Source organism: Helianthus annuus, chromosome 10 (assembly GCF_002127325.2).
Source record: "Helianthus annuus cultivar XRQ/B chromosome 10, HanXRQr2.0-SUNRISE, whole genome shotgun sequence".
In the NCBI taxonomy this organism is placed as follows: Eukaryota; Viridiplantae; Streptophyta; class Magnoliopsida; order Asterales; family Asteraceae; genus Helianthus; species Helianthus annuus.
Window position 1 is genome coordinate 87,806,072 of NC_035442.2, and position 27,892 is coordinate 87,833,963.

The 27,892-nt window shown below is 37.8% G+C and overlaps 1 long non-coding RNA gene across 1 annotated transcript; it reads left to right on the forward strand.

The window, feature by feature from the left end:
* Nucleotides 1-12,233: 12,233 nt before the first annotated feature.
* On the forward strand, nucleotides 12,234-12,870 carry LOC118482809. The gene is made up of 2 exons (XR_004868869.1): nucleotides 12,234-12,367; nucleotides 12,495-12,870. It is a non-coding gene; the product is annotated as an uncharacterized LOC118482809 (long non-coding RNA).
* Nucleotides 12,871-27,892: the final 15,022 nt, after the last annotated feature.

Below are 27,892 nucleotides of genomic sequence, written 5' to 3' on the forward strand. Positions count from 1 at the left end.
TTCTGACTTGCCGGAGCTTCCAGGTTGGTAAGCGAGAAGCAGGTATCGGCATTTTTCTTGAGAAATTCACAGGATGGTAACTGTGATATTTCGATCTACTAGTGGGTAATCAAGGACATTAATTTGTACTTGATTTTCTACAAGTGTTTGTGAAAATTGATCTTATATTGTTAAAATTACAAGATGATGATGTAAACCCTAACCTTCAAATGGTTGGAAAGCACACTATTTTTCCAGAAAAACCATTTTGATTAAAACAAACTTAAGTGTTTTGAAATCATAATGGGGAAATAGTTTGTTTGAATGAGTGTTGATGGACTACGCCGAAACCCTCACGGCTGAACAAGCATGATTACTGTCACAGATTGAGAAACGGTTTTCTAACTGTCAAAATCAATGGGTTGTAAATCATGGGGGTACTTGATAATAGATTTTCTGCAAATCAGAACACTTTTAGCAGAAAATGGATGGCGAGACAAAGCTATGTACATCGGTTATCAAATTTCTTTAATGATTTTGCATTTTAGGGGGAGAAAAATTGTTAGAAAATACAAAAACATTAGAAAATTTGAAAAAGCCAAAAACATGATAAAATTCAAAAATTTGAGTTTTGCATAAAAAGAGGAAATGATAGTACATCAGTAGACAGTTACAGTATGCTAAAGAAATGTAATGATTAAATAGCGTTAAACAGTCTCACTGATGATATGTCGATAGGTTTTTATACACTTAGTAAACTTTTTCGGGATATAAACCTAAAATTCAAACTTGCTTATTTTGTGGGGAACACTACTTGAATATATAGGTAACCCCTGAAATCTCGTTTGAAAGGTCCCATATTCTGAGATACTAGGTCTTTATACTCAGTGATATCTGGGGTATTATTCCGGGACTTCTGCTGTATGGAAGTACTGACCTAGTCCCCGAATAATACTTTCTGCAAATGCTTGAAACACAGCATCGCCCTCAGCAAGCTGATGAAACAATAAAATTGATAGTCGCTGCTGTTGTAATTAAAAGATCCTCTAAAGGGGACACACCAAAAGTCGAGCCGTCATCTCTCTGCTGAACGGAAGTTCTGACCTGAGCTCTCACGGTTTCGCATCTAACCCCTTACAGATATCATCTGTGGTATACTCACCTGTAAGACTGAATATCTGGGATTCTGGATACGGGAGTATATTCAAGAGGTGGGACACATGAATGAGTTTAAGTTCTTAAAACATCTAATCGTATCCTGAATCAGTTGAAATTTGTATGAAAATTTAAGTGGATCAGTATATCGACAATCTAAGTGAATTGTTTAATTCTTAACGTGTAACTAAGCTCAATGGTACTTGTAACTTGTCAAAATTGATATGATCCTCTATCGCATACTCAAACAAAAATATTACCTGTAAATATGTTTGTACATATTTCTTTACTGCTTTATATTTTCAGAAAATACAAAAAGATTTTGATTTCTGCTTTATTTTCGATAAACCGATGTCTGAGTTGCTGAGTTTCAAAATCTAAGTAAGCTGATTGTGTTTCTGAAAATAAAACAAGTTCATTAACTTGAAACTTGAAATTTCTATAAAAGTTCAAAAACAGTTTGTGATTTCTCCAAGGTCATTGATTTGAACTTGGATGATAAACTGTGAGGGAGTTGGATTCTTTAATGCTGCCATATCTATAATGAATGTTGATAGGGGGAGTAGATTAGAGGATTTGATTGATGATTTTAAAATGTTGTTACTTATCATTTGTATGAGTGATTGCAGGAAAAGTCCAGGCTACGATCCCAATAGCAAAGTCTGAGGGGGAGTCTGATGACAAGCTGAAAGAGAGGATGAGTTTGTAGCTGGAAAGCTAGGTGTCGATCCCTAAAAGCACGAAAGCTTGACGAGAGGGGGAGCCAGCTGACGATGAAAAGTTGATGTTAGAGCTAGTGTAGAGATCTTGGTGAAAAAGTCAAATAGAGAAAGGTTGAAGGATACTTACATTGTTACAATCTGAACGAGATGGCAAGATGATCAAGACTGAAAAGGTGGCATAACAGAGAATGGTCACTGAAGACTTCGTCAATATCTGAGGGGGAGTCTGTTAGTGCACTACGTCTATTGACTTCGTCTTGTATCATGTAATAGAATAGGATAGAATATCCAGTGCACGAGGTTTGAGAAATGAAAAGTGATGGTTAAGCAAGTAGGTCCGCTTATATGGACATTGTCCATATAAGCGAACCACACACATCACACAGGTCCGCTTATTTGAGCGTACACATAAGCGAACCTTCATCACTATATATAGTGCACATGTTTAGTTCATTTGGAACGGATCTGAACTTGTAACGAAGTGCTGCCAAATTGCTTCCAGGTTGTAAACATTGTCAAGAATCAATATAAGAAGCATTATAATTAGTTTGAGCGTCTGATTCATCGATTCCGCCTTTGAATTAGATAAACGACTCTTCTGATCGACTCATTCAGGGTCCACGACGATCCAACACTAATAATATCCTTTCCTTTTTTTCTTTGTCCTTTTTTGTGAGGTTCTTGGGCTATACGTTTGGGCTCTCGGCTGGTCTGCTTTTGGGCTTGTTCTCTAGGGTTCGCCCCTTTAAAGTTCCTCCGCTTCTCTCCTTCTCGATCATCCCAAAAAACCAAAAGGTCACAACCCTCTTCACTTGCTCTCTAGAACACTGTCTCAAGCATTGGATTATTCCTGCTGTTCGAGTGCCCTTTGTGTTGCTGCTGCTGATCGTATTATAGCAGAATCATCAGTTCGTGTCGCTGCTACTGATCATATTATAGTAGAATCATCAGTTGATGATCTGCTCTGTTTTTAGCTGTTTGTAAACGGTTGTTTTACCGTTGTTCATTTGATGTTTGCATAAATCTTGTACCTCTTGATTCAGTTTATAAAAGAAAGGCTGCTTTTCACAATTATAGTTTTCTCCCTCATTTTCTTGTCAAGCATTGGAATGGCGTCACTCTGACCTGTTTGCTTGCTTTGTCGTGTTTGATGAATCCTTTGCATATGTATATGAAAGAGTCGCCATCTTAAATGCCCTGAGGCCTATAAAGAGAAAAGAAAGAACATTTCATTATGGTAAACAAAAAAGTACCAGAATCGATAAGCTTGAGCCTTCTACCAATGAAACCTAAGAGTTAATTACAACTGGGAATATTGTCCTAGATTGATCTTCTTCTTATATTTTCTGAACAGACCAACAAGGTTCTTGAATATGCACTTTGAATAAAGTACAAAGGGGATGCGGATCATGATTTTGTTGTTGTCAAGATTGTATCAGATGGGGACCTAGATAATATTCCTGATCTTCTACGTCAGGTATGTTCGTATTAGACTACTTTTTTTCTTAAATTGGATGTTGTTTTTGTCCTCTAAGTTTGTATTGTAGAGAGACATACACTGTCATATGAAGGCCTAAAGGCCATGTGATATGTCAATATCACGCCGTCTAACATAACTTGTATAAATATGGTTGCTACTTTTTAGAGGTGGAAAATGATTACATTAGGTAATGGGTCGAAATGGGTTTCGGTTGAAGTTAGTCACTTTAGTAATGGTTGAACGACCTGATGCGAGTTTGTTAGCAACCACTTTTGTGTTCACTTTTATAATTGGTAATTCGTTAGTTACGATTACTACAATAATAATAATCCAACCAAGGTGTTATGCTTCTGCTTCATCAAGGGTGGTGTGTGAGGCATTGGAGACCTTGAGCTGAGATTGGGACATGTTGAAGTTGAACCGACACTGGAATCTTCACCGGAAAACACTATAACCACAGGACTTTTTTCTTACTTATTAAAATTAATTTTCTCACTGGTAGTATTTTATTAGTTTTGACTTGGTATGAAGTTTTTGTAGGAACCGTTCGCATAATAAAATAAAATAAACAAATTTTATTACTTTGATTACAATACAGAAATAAGAAAGCTAAATATCTCTAGTACAATTACAACTGAAATAAACCAAAGTACAAGAAGGAGAAGAAACAGAGTGGCTGAGGCACGTGTCTACACGCTTCCCTTAAAACAAATTCCGAGTCTCCCAAGAGTACTCGTTTTGTTTCCCAGGGTACAACAGCCGGAGCAGTAGTACTGCTGGAGTTCACCTACAACCCGAAGGTTACCTTGATGAATGTAAGAAGAAGATTAGAAGGATGTGTGGAGAGAATTGCAAGTGCTGTTGTGTTGCTGGGTTTTCATAGTATTCTCTACAGCAAGGTATGGAGCTGTATTTATACAGCTCCCGGTTTGAAACAACCAAAAACGAATTAAACGAGAGGTTTAAATTGCATTAAACGTCTTCAATGCAATTTAATACGTCATTTAATTCTCAGTCAAAGCCTGTTAACTCGCCAGTTATGAAGCTGGACTGAAACTGCACTGTCATTCAATGCTGGAAGCTTCTGCGCGCGCGTGCGCAAGTCACCCTGGTGCGGGCGCGCCCAGGTCTGCACGCCCATGCGCGGTGCGTCCTCTTGGCTCACTTCCATGTGCGCGTGCGCCATGTCACCTGTGAGCCTCTACGAGCACGCCACACAGTCGCGCTGTTTTGGCTCACTTCGGTGCGCCGCGCACGTCACATCAGACCCCATGCACCATGCGCAACCGCGCGCCTACGTGCCATGTGTACTCGCGCGCGCATGCGCATGACTGCCACGTCATGCGCCACATCACCTACCACTTGGTCCATGCAACCCTTGTGCTCCACCACGCGCACGCGGTCAAAAATACAAAGGCGGCTCGCGGTGATGCGAGCGTGCGAAGTGCAAAGTGCGCCATCAAAGCGCCACATTGCGCCTCATCGCCCACGCCACGCGCGCGCGTGCGAGTGCGAGTTAGGGTGCTCCGTACCCTTCGCGAGGACACTAGTGTGTGCTTCCATGAAACAATAAGGATGGAGAGTTCCACCTTAAATACCCATTTAAGTTCCATCTCTCCTCCGATGTGGGAGAAGGTGCTACTTTCCCTTTTGTTTCAGCATTCAATGTTTCAAACACCCAACTTTGAGCATCGATATCTCATTCATCTTAGCTCGGTTTTGGACGTGGTTTAGTTCGTTGCGAAGCTCTTGCAACATAGAACACAAACCCACAAATAAATATATAAAACCCGCTCATTTTATTATATTTATTTCTAGTCCAAAATAGGAAAAAAAATCATTTTCCTATATTTGTGAAAAATGCTATTTTCACCTATTTTTCCAACAATCCCCCACATGAAAAATGCTATTTTCATCAAATTTCCAACAATCCCCCACATGTATGGAAATCGATCTTTTCCTTACACTTTTCAACGATAAACTTCGATAGTTGAGTATTGCAAGATTGGTAGGTTGTAGCCTTTGAACCTTCTTTTGTGAAGCGTACTTAGCTTACTAGCGGTGTGTAGACGTGATGTCCTTGAACATACCCCCATTTGTGTAAATGACATTACACTTCACACAATACTCTCCCTGGTTTGGCCAACTCCTCATTGTCGTGTCCTATTATGGTCCTGGAACACTAGCCTGGTTCTGCGAGAGCTCTAGGATTTGCGCACCCCACAAATCCATTTGAAGCGACCCCACTTCTCTCTAACATAGGTGATTCCCATGAATCATTAAAAGCATCATGGTTATTTGATTTCCCGAAATCATTAACCTTAATATGCTTATCCTCACTTCAATGTCACTGATTGGAATGGACTAGGAAGTATATTTAACTCCCTTTTAGTTTTGGGGTACTCCCCCACAGTGACTCCGTTTTGGTAATATGATTAAGTTGTCCTATTGAACTTAGATCTTGGGATCTCCAGCCAACTAAGTTAGGTTTCCCTCATATTCCCATTGACCATGGGCTTTAGTCCCATTCCTCTTGACGACGTTTCTACTAACTCTCTGCTTAAGCCTTTTGTTAACGGGTCCGCAATGTTATCCGCTGATCTCACATAATCAATTGTGATAACACCGGTTGAGAGTAGTTGTCGTATTGTGTTATGTCTACGTCGCATATGCCTTGATCTGCCATTGTACATCAAGCTTTGAGCTCTACCAATCGCTGATTGGCTATCACAATGTACACATATGGCTGGCAAAGGCTTTGGCCATCTTGGAATATATTCCACGAATTGACGTAGCCATTCCGCCTCCTCGCCTGACTTATCCAAGGCGATAAATTCGGATTCCATTGTGGATCTTGCTATAACTGTTTGCTTAGAAGACTTCCAAGCAATGGCAGCTCCTCCAAGTGTAAACACGTAACCACTTGTTGATTTGGAATCTTTGTTATCCGATATCCAGTTTGCATCAGTGTATCCTTCGATCACTACTGGTTGTCAGGTATAATGTAGTCCATAATCTCTTGTATATCCTATGTATTTAAGCACCCTCGTGATAGCTTTCCAATGATCCGCGCACGGATTGCTGGTGTATCTACTTAGCCTACTCACCGCGTAAGCCAAGTTGGGTCTAGTACATGTCATTAGATACATTAGATTGCCAATAATTCTTGAATACTCTAACCGAGCAACTCCATCTCCTTTATTCTTCTTGAGATGTTGGGAGGTATCAATTGGAGTTCGAGCTACACTCGTATCTCCCGAGTTGAATTTTTCAAGAATTTTATCCACATAGTGAGATTGACTTAACACAAGACCATCTTGGGTTCTTATGATCTTTACTCCAAGAATCACATCCGCTAAACCCATGTCTTTCATGTCAAATCTCGCTTTCAACATGCTTTTAGTAGCTTTGATAATTTTATCATTACTCCCAATGATAAGCATATCGTCTACATACAGGCATAAGATCACATAACCTTCATTTGTGGCTTTGAAATAAACACATTTGTCGCACTCATTTATTTTGAAACCATTATCAATCATGACATGATCAAACTTTTGGTGCCATTGTTTTGGTGCTTGCTTCAAGCCATACAAAGACTTGACGAGTTTACATTCTTTACCCTCTTGACCTGGGGTAGAGAAACCTTCAGGTTGCTCCATGTAAATCTCTTCTTCTAAATCGCCATTTAGAAATGCGGTTTTAACGTCCATTTGGTGAACTTCCAAATTTCTTAAAGCCGCTATAGCAAGAACCAATCTAATCGAGGTTATGCGCGTCACAGGCGAGTAGGTATCAAAGTAATCTAGACCTTCCTTTTGTCTAAATCCTTTAATCACCAACCTAGCCTTGTACTTATCAATACTTCCATCAGTTTTCATCTTTCTTTTGAAGATCCAACGATATCCAAGTGGTTTGCAACCAGGTGGAAGATCTACTAACTCCCAAGTATGATTTTGCAATATAGAATCAATTTCATTCCTTATTGCTTCTTTCCATTGAGGTCCTTCTGAAGAGGAAACCGCTTCGCGATATGTATTGGGCTCGCCCTCAACCATATAGCTAACGAAGTCTAGACCGAAGGATTTTTCTACCCTTGGCCTTTTACTTCGCCTACGATCACTTTCTTCAACCTCAGGTCGTTCATGTGTCTTATCATGAACTACCTCATCAACTGGTGTAGATGAACTTTCACATACTTCAAAATTAGGTGTTGATGACGTTGCATGTGTTTGTCTTCTCAAAGGAAACACATTTTCAAAGTAAGACACAACGTTAGGATTCACCTCCATGATAGTGTTTACGTGTACATCAGGATTCTTGGACTCATGTACAAGAAAGCGACGTGCACTACTTTGATGTGCATACCCAATGAATATGCAATCAACAGTTTTGGGTCCTATCCTAATAGCCTTAGGAGGTGGTACAATCACCTTTGCTAGGCACCCCCACACTTTCAAGTATTTGTATGAAGGCTTCTTCCTTTTCCATAACTCATATGGAGTTTCGTCTCTCTTTTTGAGTGGTATCTTGTTCAAAAGATAATTAGCCGAGAGAATGGCTTCCCCCCACATTTCCTGGCTCACCCCAGAACTTATCAACATGGCGTTCATCATTTCTTTCAATGTGCGGTTCTTTCGTTCCGCCACACCATTTGATTGTGGAGAAAAAGGAGGTGTACACTCATGTACAATGCCACTTTTTGCGCATAAATCGGCAAAAGGTGCAACATATTCGCCTCCTCGGTCGCTTCGCAAAGCTTTTATCTTCTTTTGAAGTTGATTCTCAACTTCATTTTTATACAAGATAAATTTAAGTAGAAGTAGTAGCAATTTTATTCATGTTCTTGACAGCCATTACATTTAATTTGAACATGCCGTTTTGGGCATAGCCCTTACCCACATACATTCCTCGTTTAGTTAGTACAAATTGATCGCTTTCAAAAACTAAACGAAATCCAAACTTGTTAAGCAACCAACCCGAGACAAGATTCTTGCGCAAGTCCGGGACATACAACACGTTGCTTAGAGTGAGCTCCTTCCCCGAAGTTCACTTCAAGATCACCGTTCCTTCACCCATGATGTCAGCGGTGGCTGCATTTCCCATATACAGCTTCTCTTCTCCAGAAAGCGTCTTGAAGGTGGTAAAGAGGTTTTTTGTCTGCGCAAACGTGACGGGTCGCGCCCGTATCAACCCACCATCCTTTTGGAGTGTTGGTCACAGTATTGACCTCATCCATCATTGCGCTTTTGTCAGAAATTATTGCCACCAAAGGCATTCCGTCTTCATCCACCATGTGCTCACGCTCACGCTTTGGTTTCTTGCATTGGTTAGCCCGATGCCCCGGCTCGTCACAGTTTTAACAAGTCCCTTGGAACGTCTGAGGTTTCTTTTTCACAACCCCTTTCTTCGGTCCAAGTTTGCTAGCCTTTGCTTTCCCTTTGTCCTTTTTCCCCTTGCCCTTATTGCCCTAAGAGGATTGCCCATGCTCAACCAGATTTGCGCTAGCACTAGTCTGCGCAAGGCTGCCTTTTTGGGCAATTCTATTGTCCTCTTCAATCCGAAGACGAACAATAAGGTCCTCTATAGTCATCTCCTTTCGTTTGTGTTTAAGCTAATTCTTAAAATCAACCCAACTAGGAGGTAACTTTTCAATCATCGCTGCCACTTGGAATGTCTCGCTAAGTGTCATGCCTTCCGCAAAGATGTCATGAAGTATAATTTGGAATTCTTGGACTTGATTCATAACTGTTTTAGAATCAACCATTTTGAAATCCAAAAAAACGGGCTACCACAAATTTCTTTGTGCCAGCATCCTCCGTTTTGTACTTCTTGTCCAAGGCATCCCAAAGGTCTTTGGAAGTCTTGACATTGTAGTACACATTATACAATGCATCCGAAAGCCCGTTTAACACATAGCCTCGACAAATGAAATCCGAGTGCTTCCAAGCCTCTACCGCGCTCAGAGCCTGAGCGTTGGTCTCCCCTTCCGCAGGTTGGGGAGCAGATTTAGTTAAGAACCTCGCAAGGTTCATGGTGGTCAGGTAGAAGAACATCTTCTGCTGCCACCGCTTAAAGTGTAGACCCGAGAACTTCTCGGGTCGTTCAGCATGATTAGCCACTGTGGACGCTCCCACAGTGGTGGCATTCAAGGGGGTTCCCATCACAACATTTGTGGTGTTGTTAACGTTGACATTTTCGATTGTAGGAACCGTTCGCGTAATAAAATAAAATAAAAAAATTTTATTACTTTGATTACAATACAGAAATAAGAAAGCTAAATATCTCTAGTACAATTACAACTGAAATAAACCAAAGTGCAAGAAGGAGAAGAAACAGAGTGGCTGAGGCACGTGTCTACACGCTTCCCTTAAAACAAATTCCGAGTCTCCCAAGAGTACTCGTTTTGTTTCCCAGGGTACAACAGCCGGAGCAGTAGTACTGCCGGAGTTCGCCTACAACCCAAATGTTACCTTGATGAATGTAAGAAGAAGATTAGAAGGATGTGTGGAGAGAATTGCAAGTGCTGTTGTGTTGCTGGGTTTTCGTAGTATTCTCTACAGCAAGGTGTGGAGCTGTATTTATACAGCTCCCGGTTTGAAACAGCCAAAAACGAATTAAATGAGAGGTTTAAATTGCATTAAACGTCTTCAATGCAATTTAATACGTCATTTAATTCTCAGTCAAAGCCTGTTAACTCGTTAGTTACGAAGCTGGACTGAAACTGCACTGTCATTCAATGCTGGAAGCTTCTACGCGCGCGTGCGCAAGTCACCTTGGTGCGCGCGCGCCCAGTTCTGCACGCCCATGCGCGGTGCGTCCTCTTGGCTCACTTCCATGCGCGCGTGCACCACACTGACTCAAGTCCATGTGCGCGTGCGCCACGTCACATGTGAGCCTCTACGAGCACGCCACACAGTCGCGCCATTTTGGCTCACTTCGGTGCGCTGCGCACGTCACATCAGACCCCATGCAGCATGCACAACCGCGCGCCTCCGTGCCATGTGTACTCGCCCGCGCATGCGCATGACTGCCATGTCATGTGCCACACATCACCTACCACTTGGTCCTTGCAACCCTTGTGCTCCACCACGCGCACGCGGTCAAAAATACAAAGGCGGCTCTCAAGCGGCTCGCGGCGATGCGAGTGTGCGAAGTGCGCCATCAAAGCGCCACATTGCGCCTCATCGCCCACGGCACGCGCGCGTGTCCGGTTGCAAGTTAGGGTGCTCCACACCCTTCGCGAGGACACTAGTGTGTGCTTCAATGAAACAATGAAGATGGAGAGTTCCACCTTAAATACCCATTTAAGTTCCATCTCTCCTCCGATGTGGGACAAGGTGCTACTTTCCCTTTTGTTTCAGCATTCAATGTTTCAAACACCCAACTTTGAGCATCGATATCTCATTCATCTTAGCTCGGTTTTGGACGTGGTTTAGTTCGTTGCGAAGCTCTTCCAACATAGAACACAAACCCACAAATAAATATATAAAACCCGCTCATTTTATTATATTTATTTCTAGTCCAAAATAGGAAAAAATCATTTTCCTATATTTGTGAAAAATGCAATTTTTCACCTATTTTTCTAACAATCCCCCACATGAAAAATGCTATTTTTATCAAATTTCCAACAGTTTCCAGTACTATTCTTCTTTTGGTGATTTGTTTAGCAAACAAACCAATCAATCGTTCTTGTTTAAATATTTTTTCTTTAATTCATTATTTGTTCATACACATTTTTTTTTAAACCAATAATATGTTAACCTATTCATAAATACATGACTTGTAGATAGTGATTTTGCAGGGTGCCGTTTGTGCACCTGTGGTCATGTTTCATCTTTGTTGCAAATGAGCTACATGGATCTATTTTTTTAGAATCCGTTTCGTAAGGTTTCTTCAAGATCCAATTCCACTTTAGTATGTGCATGATTACATGCATCGTTTATCCCGTGCTTTGTGATTATGGGAGTTAGATATATTATCACTTAGGAAAAATCTGTTTCAAATTGGGGTCTAAACATTTGTTGTACATGAGATATGTGTTCTGTTGTACGTTCGGGTTGATTTGTCCATAATGTCTTCTACGATTTCTTTGTTAATTGTTATATTAATGTCTTAGCAAATTGATATTAAAAATGTATTATGTAAAACACACCACGCAACGTGTGTCATAAAAACGTAATAACCCAAGGCAACATGCAGGCATTGCCACTACACATATGACCCACTCTATCTCTCTCAAACTTCAACCAAACCCCACCATCACCAGCTGTGACTGCCACCATAGGCCACCAAAATAACCCACCACTATAAATAAATGTCATTAGTGACGTACAAAAAAAAAGCCACTAAAAAACAAAAAAAGTGTCACTAAAGAACATTGTAGGAATGTGAGGTAAATAAAAAAAAAAGTCACCAAAAGCACTCACACTAAAGCGTTTTAGTAGCACTTTTTCGACCTTCCGCTGAAAGTTTTTCGATTTTTAGTGGTACTTTTTTTGCCAAAATATAAAAAAAGACTTTTCTAACACAATTTTTGTGCCTTTATAAAGTAATCCTTATTATATATCCATATTAGTTTTAGTGGCACTTGTTTGCCCCCAAAATTAGAAAAACCTTTTGTGTCATAAATTTTGTGTCGGTAAAAACTATTTCTAGTTAAATATATGTACACACGTAATTTTGCTACAAAAATCACATTACTTATAATCTATTATCTATAATAAATGAAAGAAATTTGGGTTGATGTTGTATGTTATTAGAGCTTCTTAATTCTCATTTTGGCTCCAAACTTCCGGGTCCGCTTTTTTGATAAGAGAAGCCACGTATCCACCCATTTAATTCAGATCCGTATATATCCCCCCCCCCCCCCCTCTTTTCCCTTTACACTAGTTTCTAATTTTTTCAAACCCTTGATATCAACACGTCTTTCTTCTTCTTCATTGTTCTACCATCCATCGCATAATGTTCTCCCCACCACGTTCTTTTATGACTACAAGCTACTCAATCTGTTTTGCATCAACGGAACGTTGTAATTTCTCTAACTTGTGCTTTTTATTTAATTTGATGCAATGTTGATTTTGATATCGTTTGATAGTTAGAGTTAATGGAATTTAGAATTCAATCTTATAACAATTGTCCCCATTAATCATGTCTAGAATTAGATCTTATAACAACAGTCCACGATCCAGGGGATACGATTATCAGGTATTAAATCTTCTTTTGCGTTTCAACCATCCTAAAATTTGGACCGCTTAAACCTTCTTTAAAGCTTTGATTTTGATTCGATTTTAAAGTTTTGCTGATGTAAAGAAGAATTGTGTCAATCAACGATGGGTTGACTGAAAATGGAAGACATGTCTCTTAATTTATCAGAGCATGTCAAGTTCACGTGCTTACAAACTTAATCTGCTCCTCAAATTTCATTCGATTGAGAGAGGAACGATGGTTCATGATTGTTGCAATTCTTAAGTTTTCTTTATCTTTGTCTCTGTAATCACGATATTAGAAAGTCATGCAGTGGTTTTGTTGTTTGTTCTAGGTTGCACATGATTCATACACTTAAATATTTGCAATTGGTATGTCATTTTTTGTTACGAAATCCTCTATTTAATGATTAATTTTGTGAAATGTTTGTGAATATTATGGCTTTCGGATGATTTTTTTTTCATTCGTTTAGAAACCATAGGTAGGAATTAACTCTTCAAACATGGAAGATGAGTATCAGAAGTTTATTCGGAGATTGAACCTGCCTTAAGTCGATAAGGAATTGTGTAGTATCGGTACCATCATTCAGGTACTAAAGACTGTGCTTTTTGACCTAGGTTTGTTTTTAGGATAATAAAAAGATGATCTTTTTTATTGCAAATTATGAATACAAACTAAAGTTTACGCCTTTTGACTTGGGTTTATCTTTAGATAGGTAAAAAATGTTCTTTTTGTTTGATGATTATGTATACACTCTAGAGTTTGTGTTTTTTTTTTTTTTTTTTTTTGACTTGGGTTTGTTTTTACATGTATCAACTTGTTAGAACTAGGTTTGATATTTGTATACAAATATTGATTATCTTAATTCAATTAAAAAATAGAGAGATATTATTAGAAAATGTTTCTCAATTGATTCAAATGATTCAAAAGTTTTACAAAAATGATTCTACAATCTCCCACTCAGCCGATCACTCATTAGAACTATTCGTACAAAAGAGAATATGTGAAGTGATAAAATAGATCTCTAACATGTGAGATCTATTTATACTAAGTACTAAAGCTATGTTCGTGATAGGCTGACATCACCCTGATAGTGACATCTAACATTCCAAACAGAAAAGATTCCAAAGATGTTACAAACATCTATTCACATCTTATCATATGTTCTAACTAGTCTAAACACTGTTACAAGATAGGTATTGTTACACTGGGAAAACACTGTCTAAGCTATCCACTATTGTAGTTATCCAAACATCTGTTTGGCCATACAAATGTTTGGTCTTCTTGATCAGACCTTTGACTTCATCAGTGTTGTGTTTTAGTCTTCAACAGTCTTTAGCCTTCAACATATGTTTCTTCTTAAACAGTGGTTCTAAGGCTTGAATAGATGTTTGCTTTGTTCTTGAACAGATGTTTTGATTAGGTGTTCAAGATTCACTATCTTTGGGAAGATAATTGCGTCCTCAACTGTTTATTTCTTGATCTTTGAATCATGTCTTGGCTTTTTGATATCATCTATTCTTTGTAGGTCCAACAATCTCTTCCTTGAACAGATGATGCCAAAACAGGTGTTTATTTGATCTCCCTTTATTCTCTAATCAACTGTTCTCATATTTGACCTTTGAATTGTAATTGAAAGTCAAGAGAAACGGTCTCTTCTAGGTCTCTTTCCAGTTGTAGACTTATTAAATCTTGAAGATGTTCAATTTTTAAGCCAGGGGCACTTTTCATTGTGATCTTCTCCACCTCCCCACTAGAACTAAGCAAAGTCAATTAAAGGGTGTCTTTGTTTGATAGGAGGATTTGTCAGGACCAAAGTTATTGCTGATAAGTTTGAAGAGACTAGTCTTACCATGATTGTGTCAACTAGGTCTTCTTTCCAGGTGTCCTTCTTCTGTTCATATTTTCTTTTAAGAAATTCCTTTGCAACTATTGAAATCATTCTTGCTGATGGGAGCTCAGAAGGCCTCACAAAAGTCTTGATAGGAAAGTCTAGTTGCTCATACTCTAGCCTTTTTAGTAATGAGGGATCTTTTCCTCTTTGAATTTACAATTGTTTATAGTTTTCAAAGGTTGTTGACTCATTCCATTTAGCAATTGTTTTCATGGTACCTATTTTTGCAGCTGCCAGTTCTTACTTCATTCTCCTCATCTTCAAAGCCCTTTTGTCATTTGGCTTTTTGCCATCTTTCCAATTTGGGATTAAAGGAGTGATACTGAGAAGTAGCTTGAACTTTTCAATCCTTACTCTTTCATCTAGCAATGATTCAGTTAGCCATCCATTAAACTGCTCCTTATCAGCATCATATGGTTTTGTCACAATGATGTGATTAAGGTACTCCTCTCTAAGTAGCCTTTTAAGATCTGCATTAGTTATAGGACCATAAGATATGTTCCTACATACCATGTTGGCATAGCCTCTTAATGCATCTACCTTTTTGTATTCTTCTGTCAGAATCTGCATGATTTGCTTATCATCCTTCCCTTGATTTCTTTCTAAAACAATTCTTTTGGCCTCCCTTTTCTTCAACTCTAAGTATTCTTTAACACTGGTTGGGCTAGGAAGGTTTGCATATGGTATAGATGATGATGGTGGTAAAGATGTTGGGATATAATTGTTGAGTTTTTGGTGGTAGGTGTTTTGACGGGTGAAGTAATCATTTTTCTTTTTTTTTAGTTTGAGGGATAGGTGATAGTAATTTGGTGAGTGGTATTGTTGTAACATATGTTGGCCTTTTTGTAATGCCAACAGATGTTTGAGATGTAGTGGTTTGTGATGGAGCAGATGTTTGAGTGGTTGGAATAGTGGTTTGAGTAGATGGAATAGTGGTTTGAGTAATCTTAGCCCTTTTGGCTGGATTTGCAGGTGGAAGCTTTCTCAGGTTATCGCTACTCTCACCCTTTTGGCATCGTCTATAGGATGCCTAGGATTTGGAGCAGCACTTGTTGCTTAAAGGAGATAATCTTTATGGCATGGATCTCTGCTTGTGTATCAGAAAATCTTGCATCAACCATAGTTTAGATTAGTTCCATGTGAATGTTATGAGTGGCATCTGCAGACTGCTTTTGTAGTTGGAGAAAAAATTGTGCATGAAATCAAACTTTCTCTACAAGATCCGCATTTGATGGAGGAGTAGAGTTTTGTACCAATATCCTCATCATGTCTTTCATCTTAGCCACTATAGATTTTAAATTAGATACTCTAGTCGTCAATTCTTTGTATCTTAACTCATCACCTAAGCGAATAGGATCATTAGAATTCCCACTGGAAGTGGTTGTATCTGGTTTTGAACCAGGTGCTCCTTTTCCTTAGTACTGGGGACTTCCAATTGTTTTTTAGTGTACTATTGTAGACTCAACAGTTGTTGCCTTAAAGGGGTCTTAGTAATGTAACTACTATCCAATTGTGAGACTGATTTCTCTACAATTGTAGTAGTTGCCCCATTTGAAATACCTTCAAGTGTCTCTTGAGACACATGAGGTGTACTAAGTCTTGGACTTGCCCTAGTAACTTGAAGAGGTATACTCTCAGTGATTTGTTGTTGAGAGGAACTAGGTTTATGCAAGTCTGGGTTATCAAGTGCATCAAGCAATGGTTTGATGATGGATAACATAAGTGTTGTGGGTGGAGTATAAACAGACGCAGCCCTGGGAGAGGGGCTTGAGAAGAGATATTCAAGTGAAATATCTCCCCCTTGATTTATGTACCATGTGCTTACAACACTCTCCTTTTGGGAGGATGAGTGAGGAGTTTAGATGGGTGGAGATGTGTGCATCTATTGTGAGGAACTAACAACAGATGTTACCTGTATTTGTGTTATAGTAGGTATCTCTGGCATCTCAACCTCCAAAGACCCTTTCTTTTTGTGTTTTCATTTGGATTTGGGGATGGATATGGAAGTGGTTTGTATGGAAGTGTCTGGTGTGGGTTCCACAATGCTGGGATGGGCACCATGGTAACTAGGAGCAGTGGGCTCAGCAACAGATGTTGTAACATCTATTGCTTGGTTTTCTAAGACATCTTCATTTACCACATTTTCTTGGCTTTTAGCCATCATGCGAGTAAAAGCTTCGTTTGTAAGACTGTTACTTTCATGTGCTTCACTTTTTCAAAGTTTTTTTTTTCTTAAAACATTTTTAAGGTAAAACCTTAATTGTCTTGGATGGATGAGAAAAGGATTGCCAGTTCCTTTCTTGATTGCCCTTAAATTTACTACCAAATATAGAAACAATGTCTAGGATAGCTTATGATTTGAATTTCTCAAAATAGCATACCCCGAATACTGAGGTTTTAGGGGTATTTCGTTAAAAGCAGTGGTTTTCGCAGACAGACAAACCAAGTGAGTATGTAAAAAAGAATTTCATTTCTTGTGGGAAATTTGGTTTAAAAAGTGTTGCTCCCATCGTTCAACCTTCATAGTCCCTTTCTATGAACTCAGCATGTAAGTCATTTTTAGGGTAAGAATCCATACTTATCAAATCCTCTAATCGAAACATGGTGGATATGGATTCTGCAGTGATTTCCACATGTTCTTTATTGATGGTGGAGGTTATAAGAAAGGGCGTCAATGATGGAGTGAAAATCCATGTTCTTGCTATGCTTTACAAGATACGGTAAGTAGTTGTGAGGAGTTTTCAATTCAGGAGCCATGAAAAACTTTATTTCAAATCTTTTTGAAAATATTTTATGCAGATAACCTTTTGATTGAAAGCAGAGTTTGATGGAAGCAAATTCGGAGTTTTTTTCTTTTGAAATGCTTTTGAATTTAACAATAACGGAGGATAGAAGTAAACTTTGTTTCTCATGGTTTATATAAGGTTAATGGAACAGGGATTCCAACGTAGACAACGGTTACCTTTTTGATCCACGTGCTCAGTTGCTATTTATCGTAGCCAACCTCTATTCAAAAAGTGAGTCCCAATGAAGAAAGCCCTTGAAGAGGATATGAAAGATCTGTTTTCAAAATATCTGTTTGAAACCTCTGTTGTGCTCAACAGACCTTTGAGCAACTAGACAAGTGTTTTGAAACGTCTGTTTAACTTTTGGTCAACATAGTTTTGAAAAACCTTTGTTTGAAACCTTTGTTAGGTTAAATAGATTTTGAATGAGAACAGTGTTTTCGTTTGACTTTTGTAGTCCAACAGTGGATAGTGAATCAGTAGTTCTTTGTAAACATAAACAGTGGTTAATCAAAGTTAAACAAAGTTTTAAACCACTAAAACAAATGTTATACTATTTTGAACAAAGTTTTTGTTTTTGTTGATTTTATTAATCTTTTCTTTGTTTTTAAAACATAACTTTTAGATCTTCAAGATAACATTTTAATGTTTTTATTTAGATAGCTGAAAAATATTTTTAGTCTCTATTTAACGTCCCAATTCTGGAGATCAACTTTTCAAAGATAGATGTATCCAATGCTTTTGTTAACACATCTTCTAATTGATCTTTAACGGGAACATGATGAAGTGAAATCAATCCCTTTCATAACCATCTCTTACAAAGTGATGACGAATGTCAATGTGCTTTGTTTTCTAATGTGACACTAGGTTCTTGATAATGTTTTCAGCTGCTTGATTGTCCAAAAATTAATGGTGTCTTTAGAGCAGTTCTACCAAAATCAAGCAATTGATTCTGAAGCCATAAAAGTTGTGTAGTGCAACTTGCAGTAGCTATATACTCTGCCTCTATTGTAGAGTTAGAGACTGTTGTTTGCTTTTTGCTCTTCCATGAGACCAAGGCATTTCTGTCACACCCCCAAAATACCACTTGCGGAAACACTATGGGGCGTGTGACGTACCAGGATCTTAGCTACCAATCACATTGAACTCATAAATATATTTAAATAAAACTTTCATTCATTATCAAAAACTGATACAAAACCTTACAAATAATTCATTGTACATAGCAGAAGCATAACTCATTTGTTAAGTGTTTCATAAACCACGCGTACGTAAACCATTAGACTTGTGTTGCGATTCCATGTATCTCGACCCATGACCACTCCAGCCTTCCAGACAGCAAGTTCCCAATGCTACAACCCTATAAACCTGCAAGCATGCAGAAAAGTGTGTCAGACGACGCCGGTGAGTTCAAAGTTTTGTTAACGTGTTTAGATACCAGTTACCAGGTTAAAACGTTTCACAGATTTGATGTTGTTAATCACACGCTTTCCGCCGATGGCTCCAGATTATTTGCCCTAAACCCCAATGCCTTTATCAAAGAAATGGTCAAGATGGGGGTCATTAGTTCACTCCCGACCTCCTTGGTGCGGTGTGAGGGTGTCAAACCTAAATAGCGCTATTAACTAATACCCCGTTGCCCTACAAGCAATAATCGGTAGGAGGGACTTGAATGATAGATATACGTGTATTAACCAACAGCCCAGGTTTCACATTCCAGTCAAACCCATTACCCGACATTCCTCCTCGGAACGTTTACCAGATGTCCCTCACCGGGACGCATGCTTGGATAAAGAGCAGTGAACTCACCTTAGATTTGCTCGGTATTTAAAAAGTTACCCGTTCAAGTTAATCAACCAACCCTACCGTGGTTAACAATGTTATCAGTTTCGTAACAGATTAAATCACGTATTTCACGCAGACTGTATTCATTGCCAAGTTTACCATATAACATGAATCAAATACCTAGTTTGAATACACAGCAACACATAACAATTGGATCTACTACTCTTATGAATGAAACCAGGTTTCTCATCACAAGCAACAGTTATTTCTAATGCACATTGACATATATCAACATGTGTATCATAATGGTTCACACAAATAGTATTACATATAACAGGTATTTAGTTCCATACTAGTCAACATACCCGTGTGAATGTTACACGAATCACAACAAGTTCCTTATTCTTAACTAGTATCATCATGTACTCAGATAATGCACATAAACATCAACATTTACTAACATAATCATCACAGTGGGAGGCCGACGAAGAACCTTCCATCTTTCGTCAACAAGACCAGGCGACGAAAAACGATATTTCGTCGGCCTGAGGTTAACCAACTTTCACCGACGAGGCCAGGCGACGAAACACCATATTTCGTCAGCCTGGGGGTTCTTCGTGGGGGTTTCGTCGCTGCACAACAGTTCATGTTCACCTACAGCCCTAACCTAATCATGGTCGTTTCAAATCATATCATTAACAGCAGGTATTAACCAAACCAGATTAATGTAGCATAATCAGTTCCAAGAACCCTTCATCATCTTCTTGAATATCATGCATTAAGATAACCCAAATTACCCGATTAGGTTCACTGTCATAACACACCAATATGAACAAGAACCCTAATTATTTAGCAATAACACCATCATCGAACACTCAAAGCATATCAATTCGTCATGCTTGAAATCATTGAATACTCCTCATCAGGCATCCCTAGTTCACAGTTTATATTTTCATGACTATTCCTGTTCCAAATGCATGTCATCGATTTATTATCATGAGCAGTTTATGGTTACAAGCAACTCATCAAAATTTCACCATTCTACCAATCGACATTCCAACCAATCAAGCAACATCAGACATGGTTTCCAATTAAAATCTCAGATCAAATAATAATCAATAAATATGCTCATAATCAATTACATCAAGAAATCTCAAACTAAACAATACTAAATTCACTAACTGAAAATGTGGGTCGTGAAGGAGAGTGGTTGGACGAGGGAGATGAGTTCTCGGAGATGAGGGCTGCCGTCGGTCCCACCAGGAAAAGGAGAGAGTAGGGTTTGAGAAATCGTACAGCTGCGTATAAGTTTGTGGTGCAAACAGGCTGGCCCTGACCGGGTTTCTCTTGGGCCGAAACCCAATCATGGCGAATCAATCATGTTTCGTCAGCTTAGCATGGTGAATAACATGTTTCTTCGGCTCACGAGGTGAACAACATGTTTCGTCGGCTCACAAGGTGAACATAACAATTCATAAGTTTGATCATTAAACAACTAATACAACCTCAAACGATTAGCTGAAACAGGGTTACCCGACAACTGATGCGTAGAGAAAGGACCTTGAGGTTTCGGGTTGTCACAATTTCCGAGGAATTGGCAGCGTCTTGATGTTAGCTTTCTTATTTTGTGGCAACCAGCAAAATCACTATCTAAGAAACATGGAAGCTCAATATTTCCATTAGCTAGATAATAGATACCAAGTGTGGGAGCACCATTAAGGTATCTGAATATCCTTTTTAAGCTATGAAATTTAACTTTCCATGTGATGCTTGATATCTTGCACAAACACATGTTCCAAACATAATATCAAGCCTTGATGTAGTTAAGTACATCAATTACCTAATTATACATCTGTAAAGTGTCTGATCTATCAAGTCATCTTTCTCATCATATATGAATGGTATTGTTGTACTCATGGGGGTAGTACATGGTTTACAATCATTCATGTCAAACTTTTTCAAAAGAGTGTTGACATAATTGTTTTGGTGAATGAAAATTCCATTTTCAAGTTGTACTTGGAGACCAAGAAAACACTGTAACTCCCCCATGGCACTCATTTCAAATTGAGCCATCATCAATTTTCTGAAATCATCACACAGTTTATCACATGTGGATTTAAAAGTGATATCATCCACATAGATATGTACAATTAACATATCTTTCCCTTCCCATTTTAGAAAAAAAAGTTTTATCAATTTTACCTCTTTTAAATTTATTAGATAGGAGAAAAGTGGATAAAGTATCATACTGTGCTCTTGGTGCTTGTTTCAAGCCATACAAAGCTTTGTTTAGCTTGTAGACATAATTAGGATGGAATGAATCTTCAAATCCAGGTGATTGACACACATAAATCTCTTCTTGGATTTTTCTGTAGAGAAAAGCACTCTTTATATCCATCTGATACACCTTCATGTTGTTGTTAACAACAAGGCCAAGAAGAGTCTTATGGATTCAAACCTTACAATAGGAGAAAAGGTTTCATCATTGTCAATTCATTCTTGTTATTTATACTCTTGAACCACAAGCCTGACTTTGGTTTTGATAACAATACCTCTTTCAGCAGTTTTGTTTTTGAAGACCCATTTTGTACCAATTGGACATGTGTCCTCTGGTAATGGTACAAGTTCCCATACTTGTTGTCTCTTAAACTGAAGAAGCTCTTCTTGCATAGCTTTTACCCAACTATTGTCTTTTAATGCCTCTTGGTAGTTGACAGGTTGGATTAGTGATAGAAAGCTTGCAAATAAGCAGACATTTGAAGTTTGGCTTCTTGTGAGCACTTCTACATTGATGTCTCCTATAACTTGTTCTGGTGGATGAGATTTGTGGAAAATGATGTTTTGAGTATATAGAATGATGGAATTTTGTGGTGAGGGGCATAATTGGGAATTTACTGGTGAAACCTCTGTTGCCATTGTAAAATGGTCAACAATGGTTTGATATGGTGGTGGTGGGATTGGCCCAAGTGGTGAGCTATTAATGAAGTGGATAGATCAGTGGTTTAACCACAAGCAGCATCAGAGGTTTGGGGTTGACTTTGGTGGTTGACTGTGGTTAACAGTGGTTCCATTTATTGTGGACTGGCTGCTGTTTTGTGCAGAAGAGCTTTGTGGATCAGAAGAAACTTTGTATTGAGATGGCTTCTCAATGTAAATCTGTAATCCTGTTGTGCTTCCTTTTGTTTACCCATATCAACCTCAACCTTTGCCGTTACTTCTTCAAAATTGAATTTATCAAGATCAAAAAGTTCTGCTGGATTTTTAGGGATTTTCAAGGATGATAATTCATTAAACTTTACATTTAATGTTTCTTCTATAGTCATGATCCTTGTGTTGAACACTTTATAGGCCTTGGTTGTAGCAGAATATCCCAAGAAATATCCATAATCCACTTTAGCTGCAAACTTTGAAATTGAATATTTGAGATTCAAGATAAAGCATTGGCAACCAAAGATTTTGAAAAATGAAATTAATGGTTTTATATTGAACAAAATCTCATAGGCAGTCTGTTGATGCCTAGGATTTATTAAGACCATGTTTTAAACATAACATGCAGTATTCTCAACCTCATCCCAAAAGGGTTCTGTTTTTTCTTTCAACAAGCCCATTTTATTTAGGTGTTGTGAGTGTCTCAGTATCCCTTTAGACATGCATAATTCATCAACCTCTTGGTCTCTGAATTCTATCCCATTGTCACTTCTAATGGACTTTACTGTAAGATCCTACTGTTTTTCTATTTTTATGATAAATTTTTTAAAATTCCTTCAGTCTCATCTTTTGAGTGAAAGAAGAAAGTCCATGTAAACCTATAAAAATCATCAACTATCACCAAACAATAATGCTTTTTCCTCAAGCTCATGATTTTTACTAGGCCAAACAAATCCATATGCAACCGTTGTAAATATTTGGTTATTTTGGACTCTTCAATGGGTTTGTGTGATACCTTGTGTTGTTTTACTTTGAATAGGAGACACAATGTTCATCACATTTGATTTGTTTTGTTGGTAAACCTCTGACAAGCTTTTCCTTTGTCAGAGTGTTAATTGTTTTTAACTTAACATATCCCCACTTTCCATCCCATAACTCTGTTTCTTTTGTTGAGGCAGTAGAGAATAGGAAAACATTGGATTTTGGGTTTTCTTTGGACATGTTCACCACATAAACATTGCCACTTCTATGAAAAACAACATGTGCAGTACTTTAAGCTATAATTTTGTCAATCTTTTTGACAGCCTCAGGTCCAACGATTTTACAAGTTGTCTTTGTAAAAAATGAGCCGTAGCCTTTGTCACTCATATGTGAAACACTGAGTAAATTAAGTTATAAATTTTCTATTAGATTAAAATTTCAAATTTTAACTTTCCAGCTTGAACAGTCCCTAACCCTATCACCTTTCCTTTAGCATTACTACCAAAGGAAATGTCACCACCTCCATGAGAATGGAAGTTTATCAGTAGAGCTCTGCATCCAGTCATATGTCTGGATCTTCCACTGTCAACATACCATAGGCTATCTAGGCATGTAGATGCTCCCATTTTAGCGGTCATGAATGCACATTCGCACTTATTCTCACCAGCAGTTGTATTCCAAGGGTCGTTGTTTTTTACAACACTATCATCAACCTTTTCACAAACTGTTGTTTGTACTAGGTTAGATATATTCTCAACACTTTGTGTGTTAAGAGTTTCCTGGTTGTCTTCAAAAGTTTCCTTCGATTTACTGAATTTTTCTTTTAACTCATCCCATATCTCTTTTGCACTATTATAGTGTAATAGCTCTGCATAGATCTCGTTTGGTAGAGCCTTTGAAATTATAATGAGTGCTTTGGCATCTATTTCAAACTTTTTGAAATCAAGCATAGAGTAATCTTCCGGTTTCTTTGGCTCATAGACATTAGGATTTTCGACACAAGGTAACATTGGAATATGTGGTTCGTACAAAACGGACCTCCAACATCCTGAGTCTTGTTGAACTAGATAGTGTACCATCAAACATTGCCAGATATTGTAACTTAATCTATCAAGCATCGGTGGTTTTCTATTACAACCGGAGATAAGGGAATCATAGTTATTAAGTGACATTCTCTTTTGATCTTTTAGAAAAAGAACATAGTATGTATAAGATACCCTTTTTGATTCTATACTTTTCTACTCTGAGCTACCAATAGTATTGGATCTCTGTTGAGTTGATTTTTGTATGTTAAATAGAGTGTGAAATCGAATTTAACGTGACAAAGCTCTGATACCAATTGTTAGAACCGAGTTTGATATTTGTAAACAAATATTGATTATCCCAATACAATTCACAAATAGAGAGATACTATCATAAACTATTTTTCAATTGATTCAAATGATTCAAAAGTTTTACAGAAATGATTCTACAATCTCCCCCTCAGCCGATCACTCACTGGAACTATTCGTGCAAAAGAGAATGTGTGAAGTGATAAAATAGATCTCTGACCGGTAAGATCTATTTATACTAAGTACTGAAGCTCTGTTCGTGATACACTGTCACCCTAACAGAAAAGATTCCACAGATGTTACAAACATCTGTGTAAATCTTATCATTTGTTCTACCTAGTTTAAACATTGTTACAAGATATGTATTGTTACACTGGGAAAACACTGTCTAAGTTATGCACTGTTGTAGTTATCCAAACATCTGTTTGGCCATACAGATGTTTGGTCTTCTTGATCAGGCCTTTGACTTCATCAGTGCTTTGGTATTCAACAGTCTTCAGCCTTCAACAGATGTTTCTTCTTGAACAGCGGTTCCAAGGCTTGAAGATAAGGTGCTCAAGATTCACTATCTTTGGGGAGAGAATTGCTTCATCAATTGTCTATTTCATGATCTTTGAATCATGTCCTAGCTTTTGGATATGATCTGTTCTTTTGTAGGTCCAACACAACTACGTATCATTTTGGTTATAAAGTATCCTTGAATACTATGTTTTTCTTATGGATTTGTATAAATATTCATACATGCTAAAGTATTTAACTTCTATTTGCATCAAATGGTTCGCAATAGTTGTTGTTTACCAATCTTATTAGAAACCGACTTCAACAATAGGGTATGTCAACTACAAATTCTGTAAACTATCTTATTCCACTGCAACAGGTTAGGGTCAACACTTAAAAAGTTATTCATTTTTTGATTGGAATGGATGGTATAAATATTTAATTAAAGTGGTTATTTTTCATCAAATGCATTTTTTTATTTTTTTGTTTAAATCTTTATTAAGGGTTTTTGTTTCTATTCATTCATTTTTATGTTTCTAGGGTTTTAGTTTAATGCTTCGTTTTCACAAACTTAATCAATATTCATGAAGCTTCATCATTACTGGTGTTGTTCATATTCAATTATGAGATAATCCATTTGGTTAAATATATGTAAATCGGTAGAACGAGTACACACTGTTGAAACTAAACTTCCTCCATTAGAGAAGGCTATTTTGACACAGAGGATTCACTTACATTTCGCTTACACAGCTGTTAATGGTAACACCAATCAAGTTTAAGACTTCAAAACCCTCATATGAATTTGAATATGAACATGAACGTGAATATATGTTGTCTTATCATATATTGCAGGTTCTCACAAGCATACTTGACTCAGAATCGAACAAAATCATATCATTTATGGTGACTTGCAACATTGTGTTATGGAGACGTATGAAGATTTCCATGATCCCTCGCGTTTGTTCATGTTTGACATGTATGAAAATGCAGTTTGGTATTTGATTATAGTTCTATAATAGTGGTAGATGTTTGACCTTCATGCTTGACTTTCAGATTTGATATTATAGCCTTGTGATCTTGCTTAAAAGATATTCAGATCCAACTTATTTCATAAGATCTTCTATTGGACCTTATGAAGAATCCCAATGGTATGTGGAATCCATCAAAGGTTACTTGATTTGGTTTTACTGTTTCATCAATATGTGAATTGAACATAAAGGAATGTGAACATAAAGTTGCATACAAGATTGTTTGTTTAATTATTACTAATGTCTATGTACCTTGGTACAAACTTGTTAGTGCATATTATGTATGTTCACCACTGTGTGAATAGGCTAGATAAAGCGTGTGTTGAATATTGTATATTTGATAGTGAGATTAGAACACTAGACATTTTGGTGAGGAGGAGCACTGGTCCACACGAATGAGTTCATCCTCACCAAATCCTCATGTCTATATATAGTGTCATATTTTAGAATATGGTAAGTTTTCAGAAACGGCAAGAGAGACCTTGGATTTCTCTCTAGCCTATCAACGATGTATACTCTTTCGGTATTAATGGAATTTTTCTACTTTTGACAATTCTTACAAGATTTCTACCGAATTAGCGTTATCCTATACAAACTTCCGTCTAAACCCACCGGATCCGGAACTTTCAATTGGTATCAGAGCTATGATACCGATTCAATCGATCTAACAGTTGATTGAATCACCTACGCTGATGATTTATGAGTTTTTATGGGTTTTTAGACGAAAAGATCAAAGTAAAGGTCAATCCATGGATAAAAAGTAAATTTGAAACCATAGGATTGATTAATAATGAATTTCAACCATGTATGTGGAAGAATTATCATAAAATTTGAAAAAATAAAGAATTTAGATCGAAAAATGTGAATTTGATCGTGAAAGAATGTTTCTTAGATCACATTGTGTTAATAGATGATTTATTATTCGATGAAGATTTGGTGATTGTAGAGATTACCGTTTACACTGATCAGTCATTCAAGTTGGGCATAAAGATGATTACGGAAGATGGGATTTCAGATTTTCGTGGGTGTTCACAGACTTGAAGGTTACTAGTGTGATGTTCGAAGTTTCTATCAATTATCGATTGGGTTTTTGAAGATTAAAAGATTTGAGCAAGATGGGAGAAATCAAAAACCGAACGCGGATATGGTTGAAGTCGAAATGGAAAAATTACATTAATTAATTTCAAGTTGGTGATTACACGTGAAGATTTCAGTTAAGCAAATCAGAGGATGTTAGTAACCGTGCAAACAAAGAACTAAAGATTCATTTCAGGGGGAACTTATTGGAGATAATGCAAACCTAAATCATCAATAAAAGGGAAATTAATTAAAGACATTAAAATGTTTGATTGAAGTTGCAGAATATTCAAACATGGCTTTCATATTGTAGATAATGCAAATCTAAATCATCACAGAGACGGCCAAGGGGGAATTTGTTAGTGCATATTATGTATGTCCGCCACTGTGCGAATATGCAAGATAAAGTGTCACACCCCGATTTCCACGTGTATCACCGGTGGGCCCGGTGGGGCATTACCGTGACGTAGTTGGCAACAATATAGTCAAACCACACAATATATAAATGCACAGCGGAAGCATAAAGATAAATATATTTCAACTATTGAATGTAATATCCAAGTATCACAATCGTCGAAATATAATCCACAGGGGATCAAAATATGATAGAAAATAATTGTTCAACAGATATTGGCATCCCAAGCTTGCGAGACTCTAACGATGCTAAGGAGTGGCCAGCCTATTACGTGTAGTTCCTGCATTTAATCTTTTGGGGAAAATACGTCAGTTTACACTGGTAAATACATTCAACCGACACTTTTGTAAAATGTTTAATAAAATTGATTTGAATGCACATGGCACAAACTCTTTATAACTTGGGATAATTGATAATTAAATCTTGTAAAAGAATTACATGTTCACTATGCGTTCGGTCGCCCGGGTCGTGCCGGGTTAAAGATTAATAGACACGCCACAAAGCATAAAGCCATGGCGGGAAAACCAACGATTATACCTTTATAATTATAGACACCTTGTTGGGTGTACGCCTACACCCGCGTGTCGAGATCGTGGCCATTTCGTAAAATGATGCCAAGGATATCC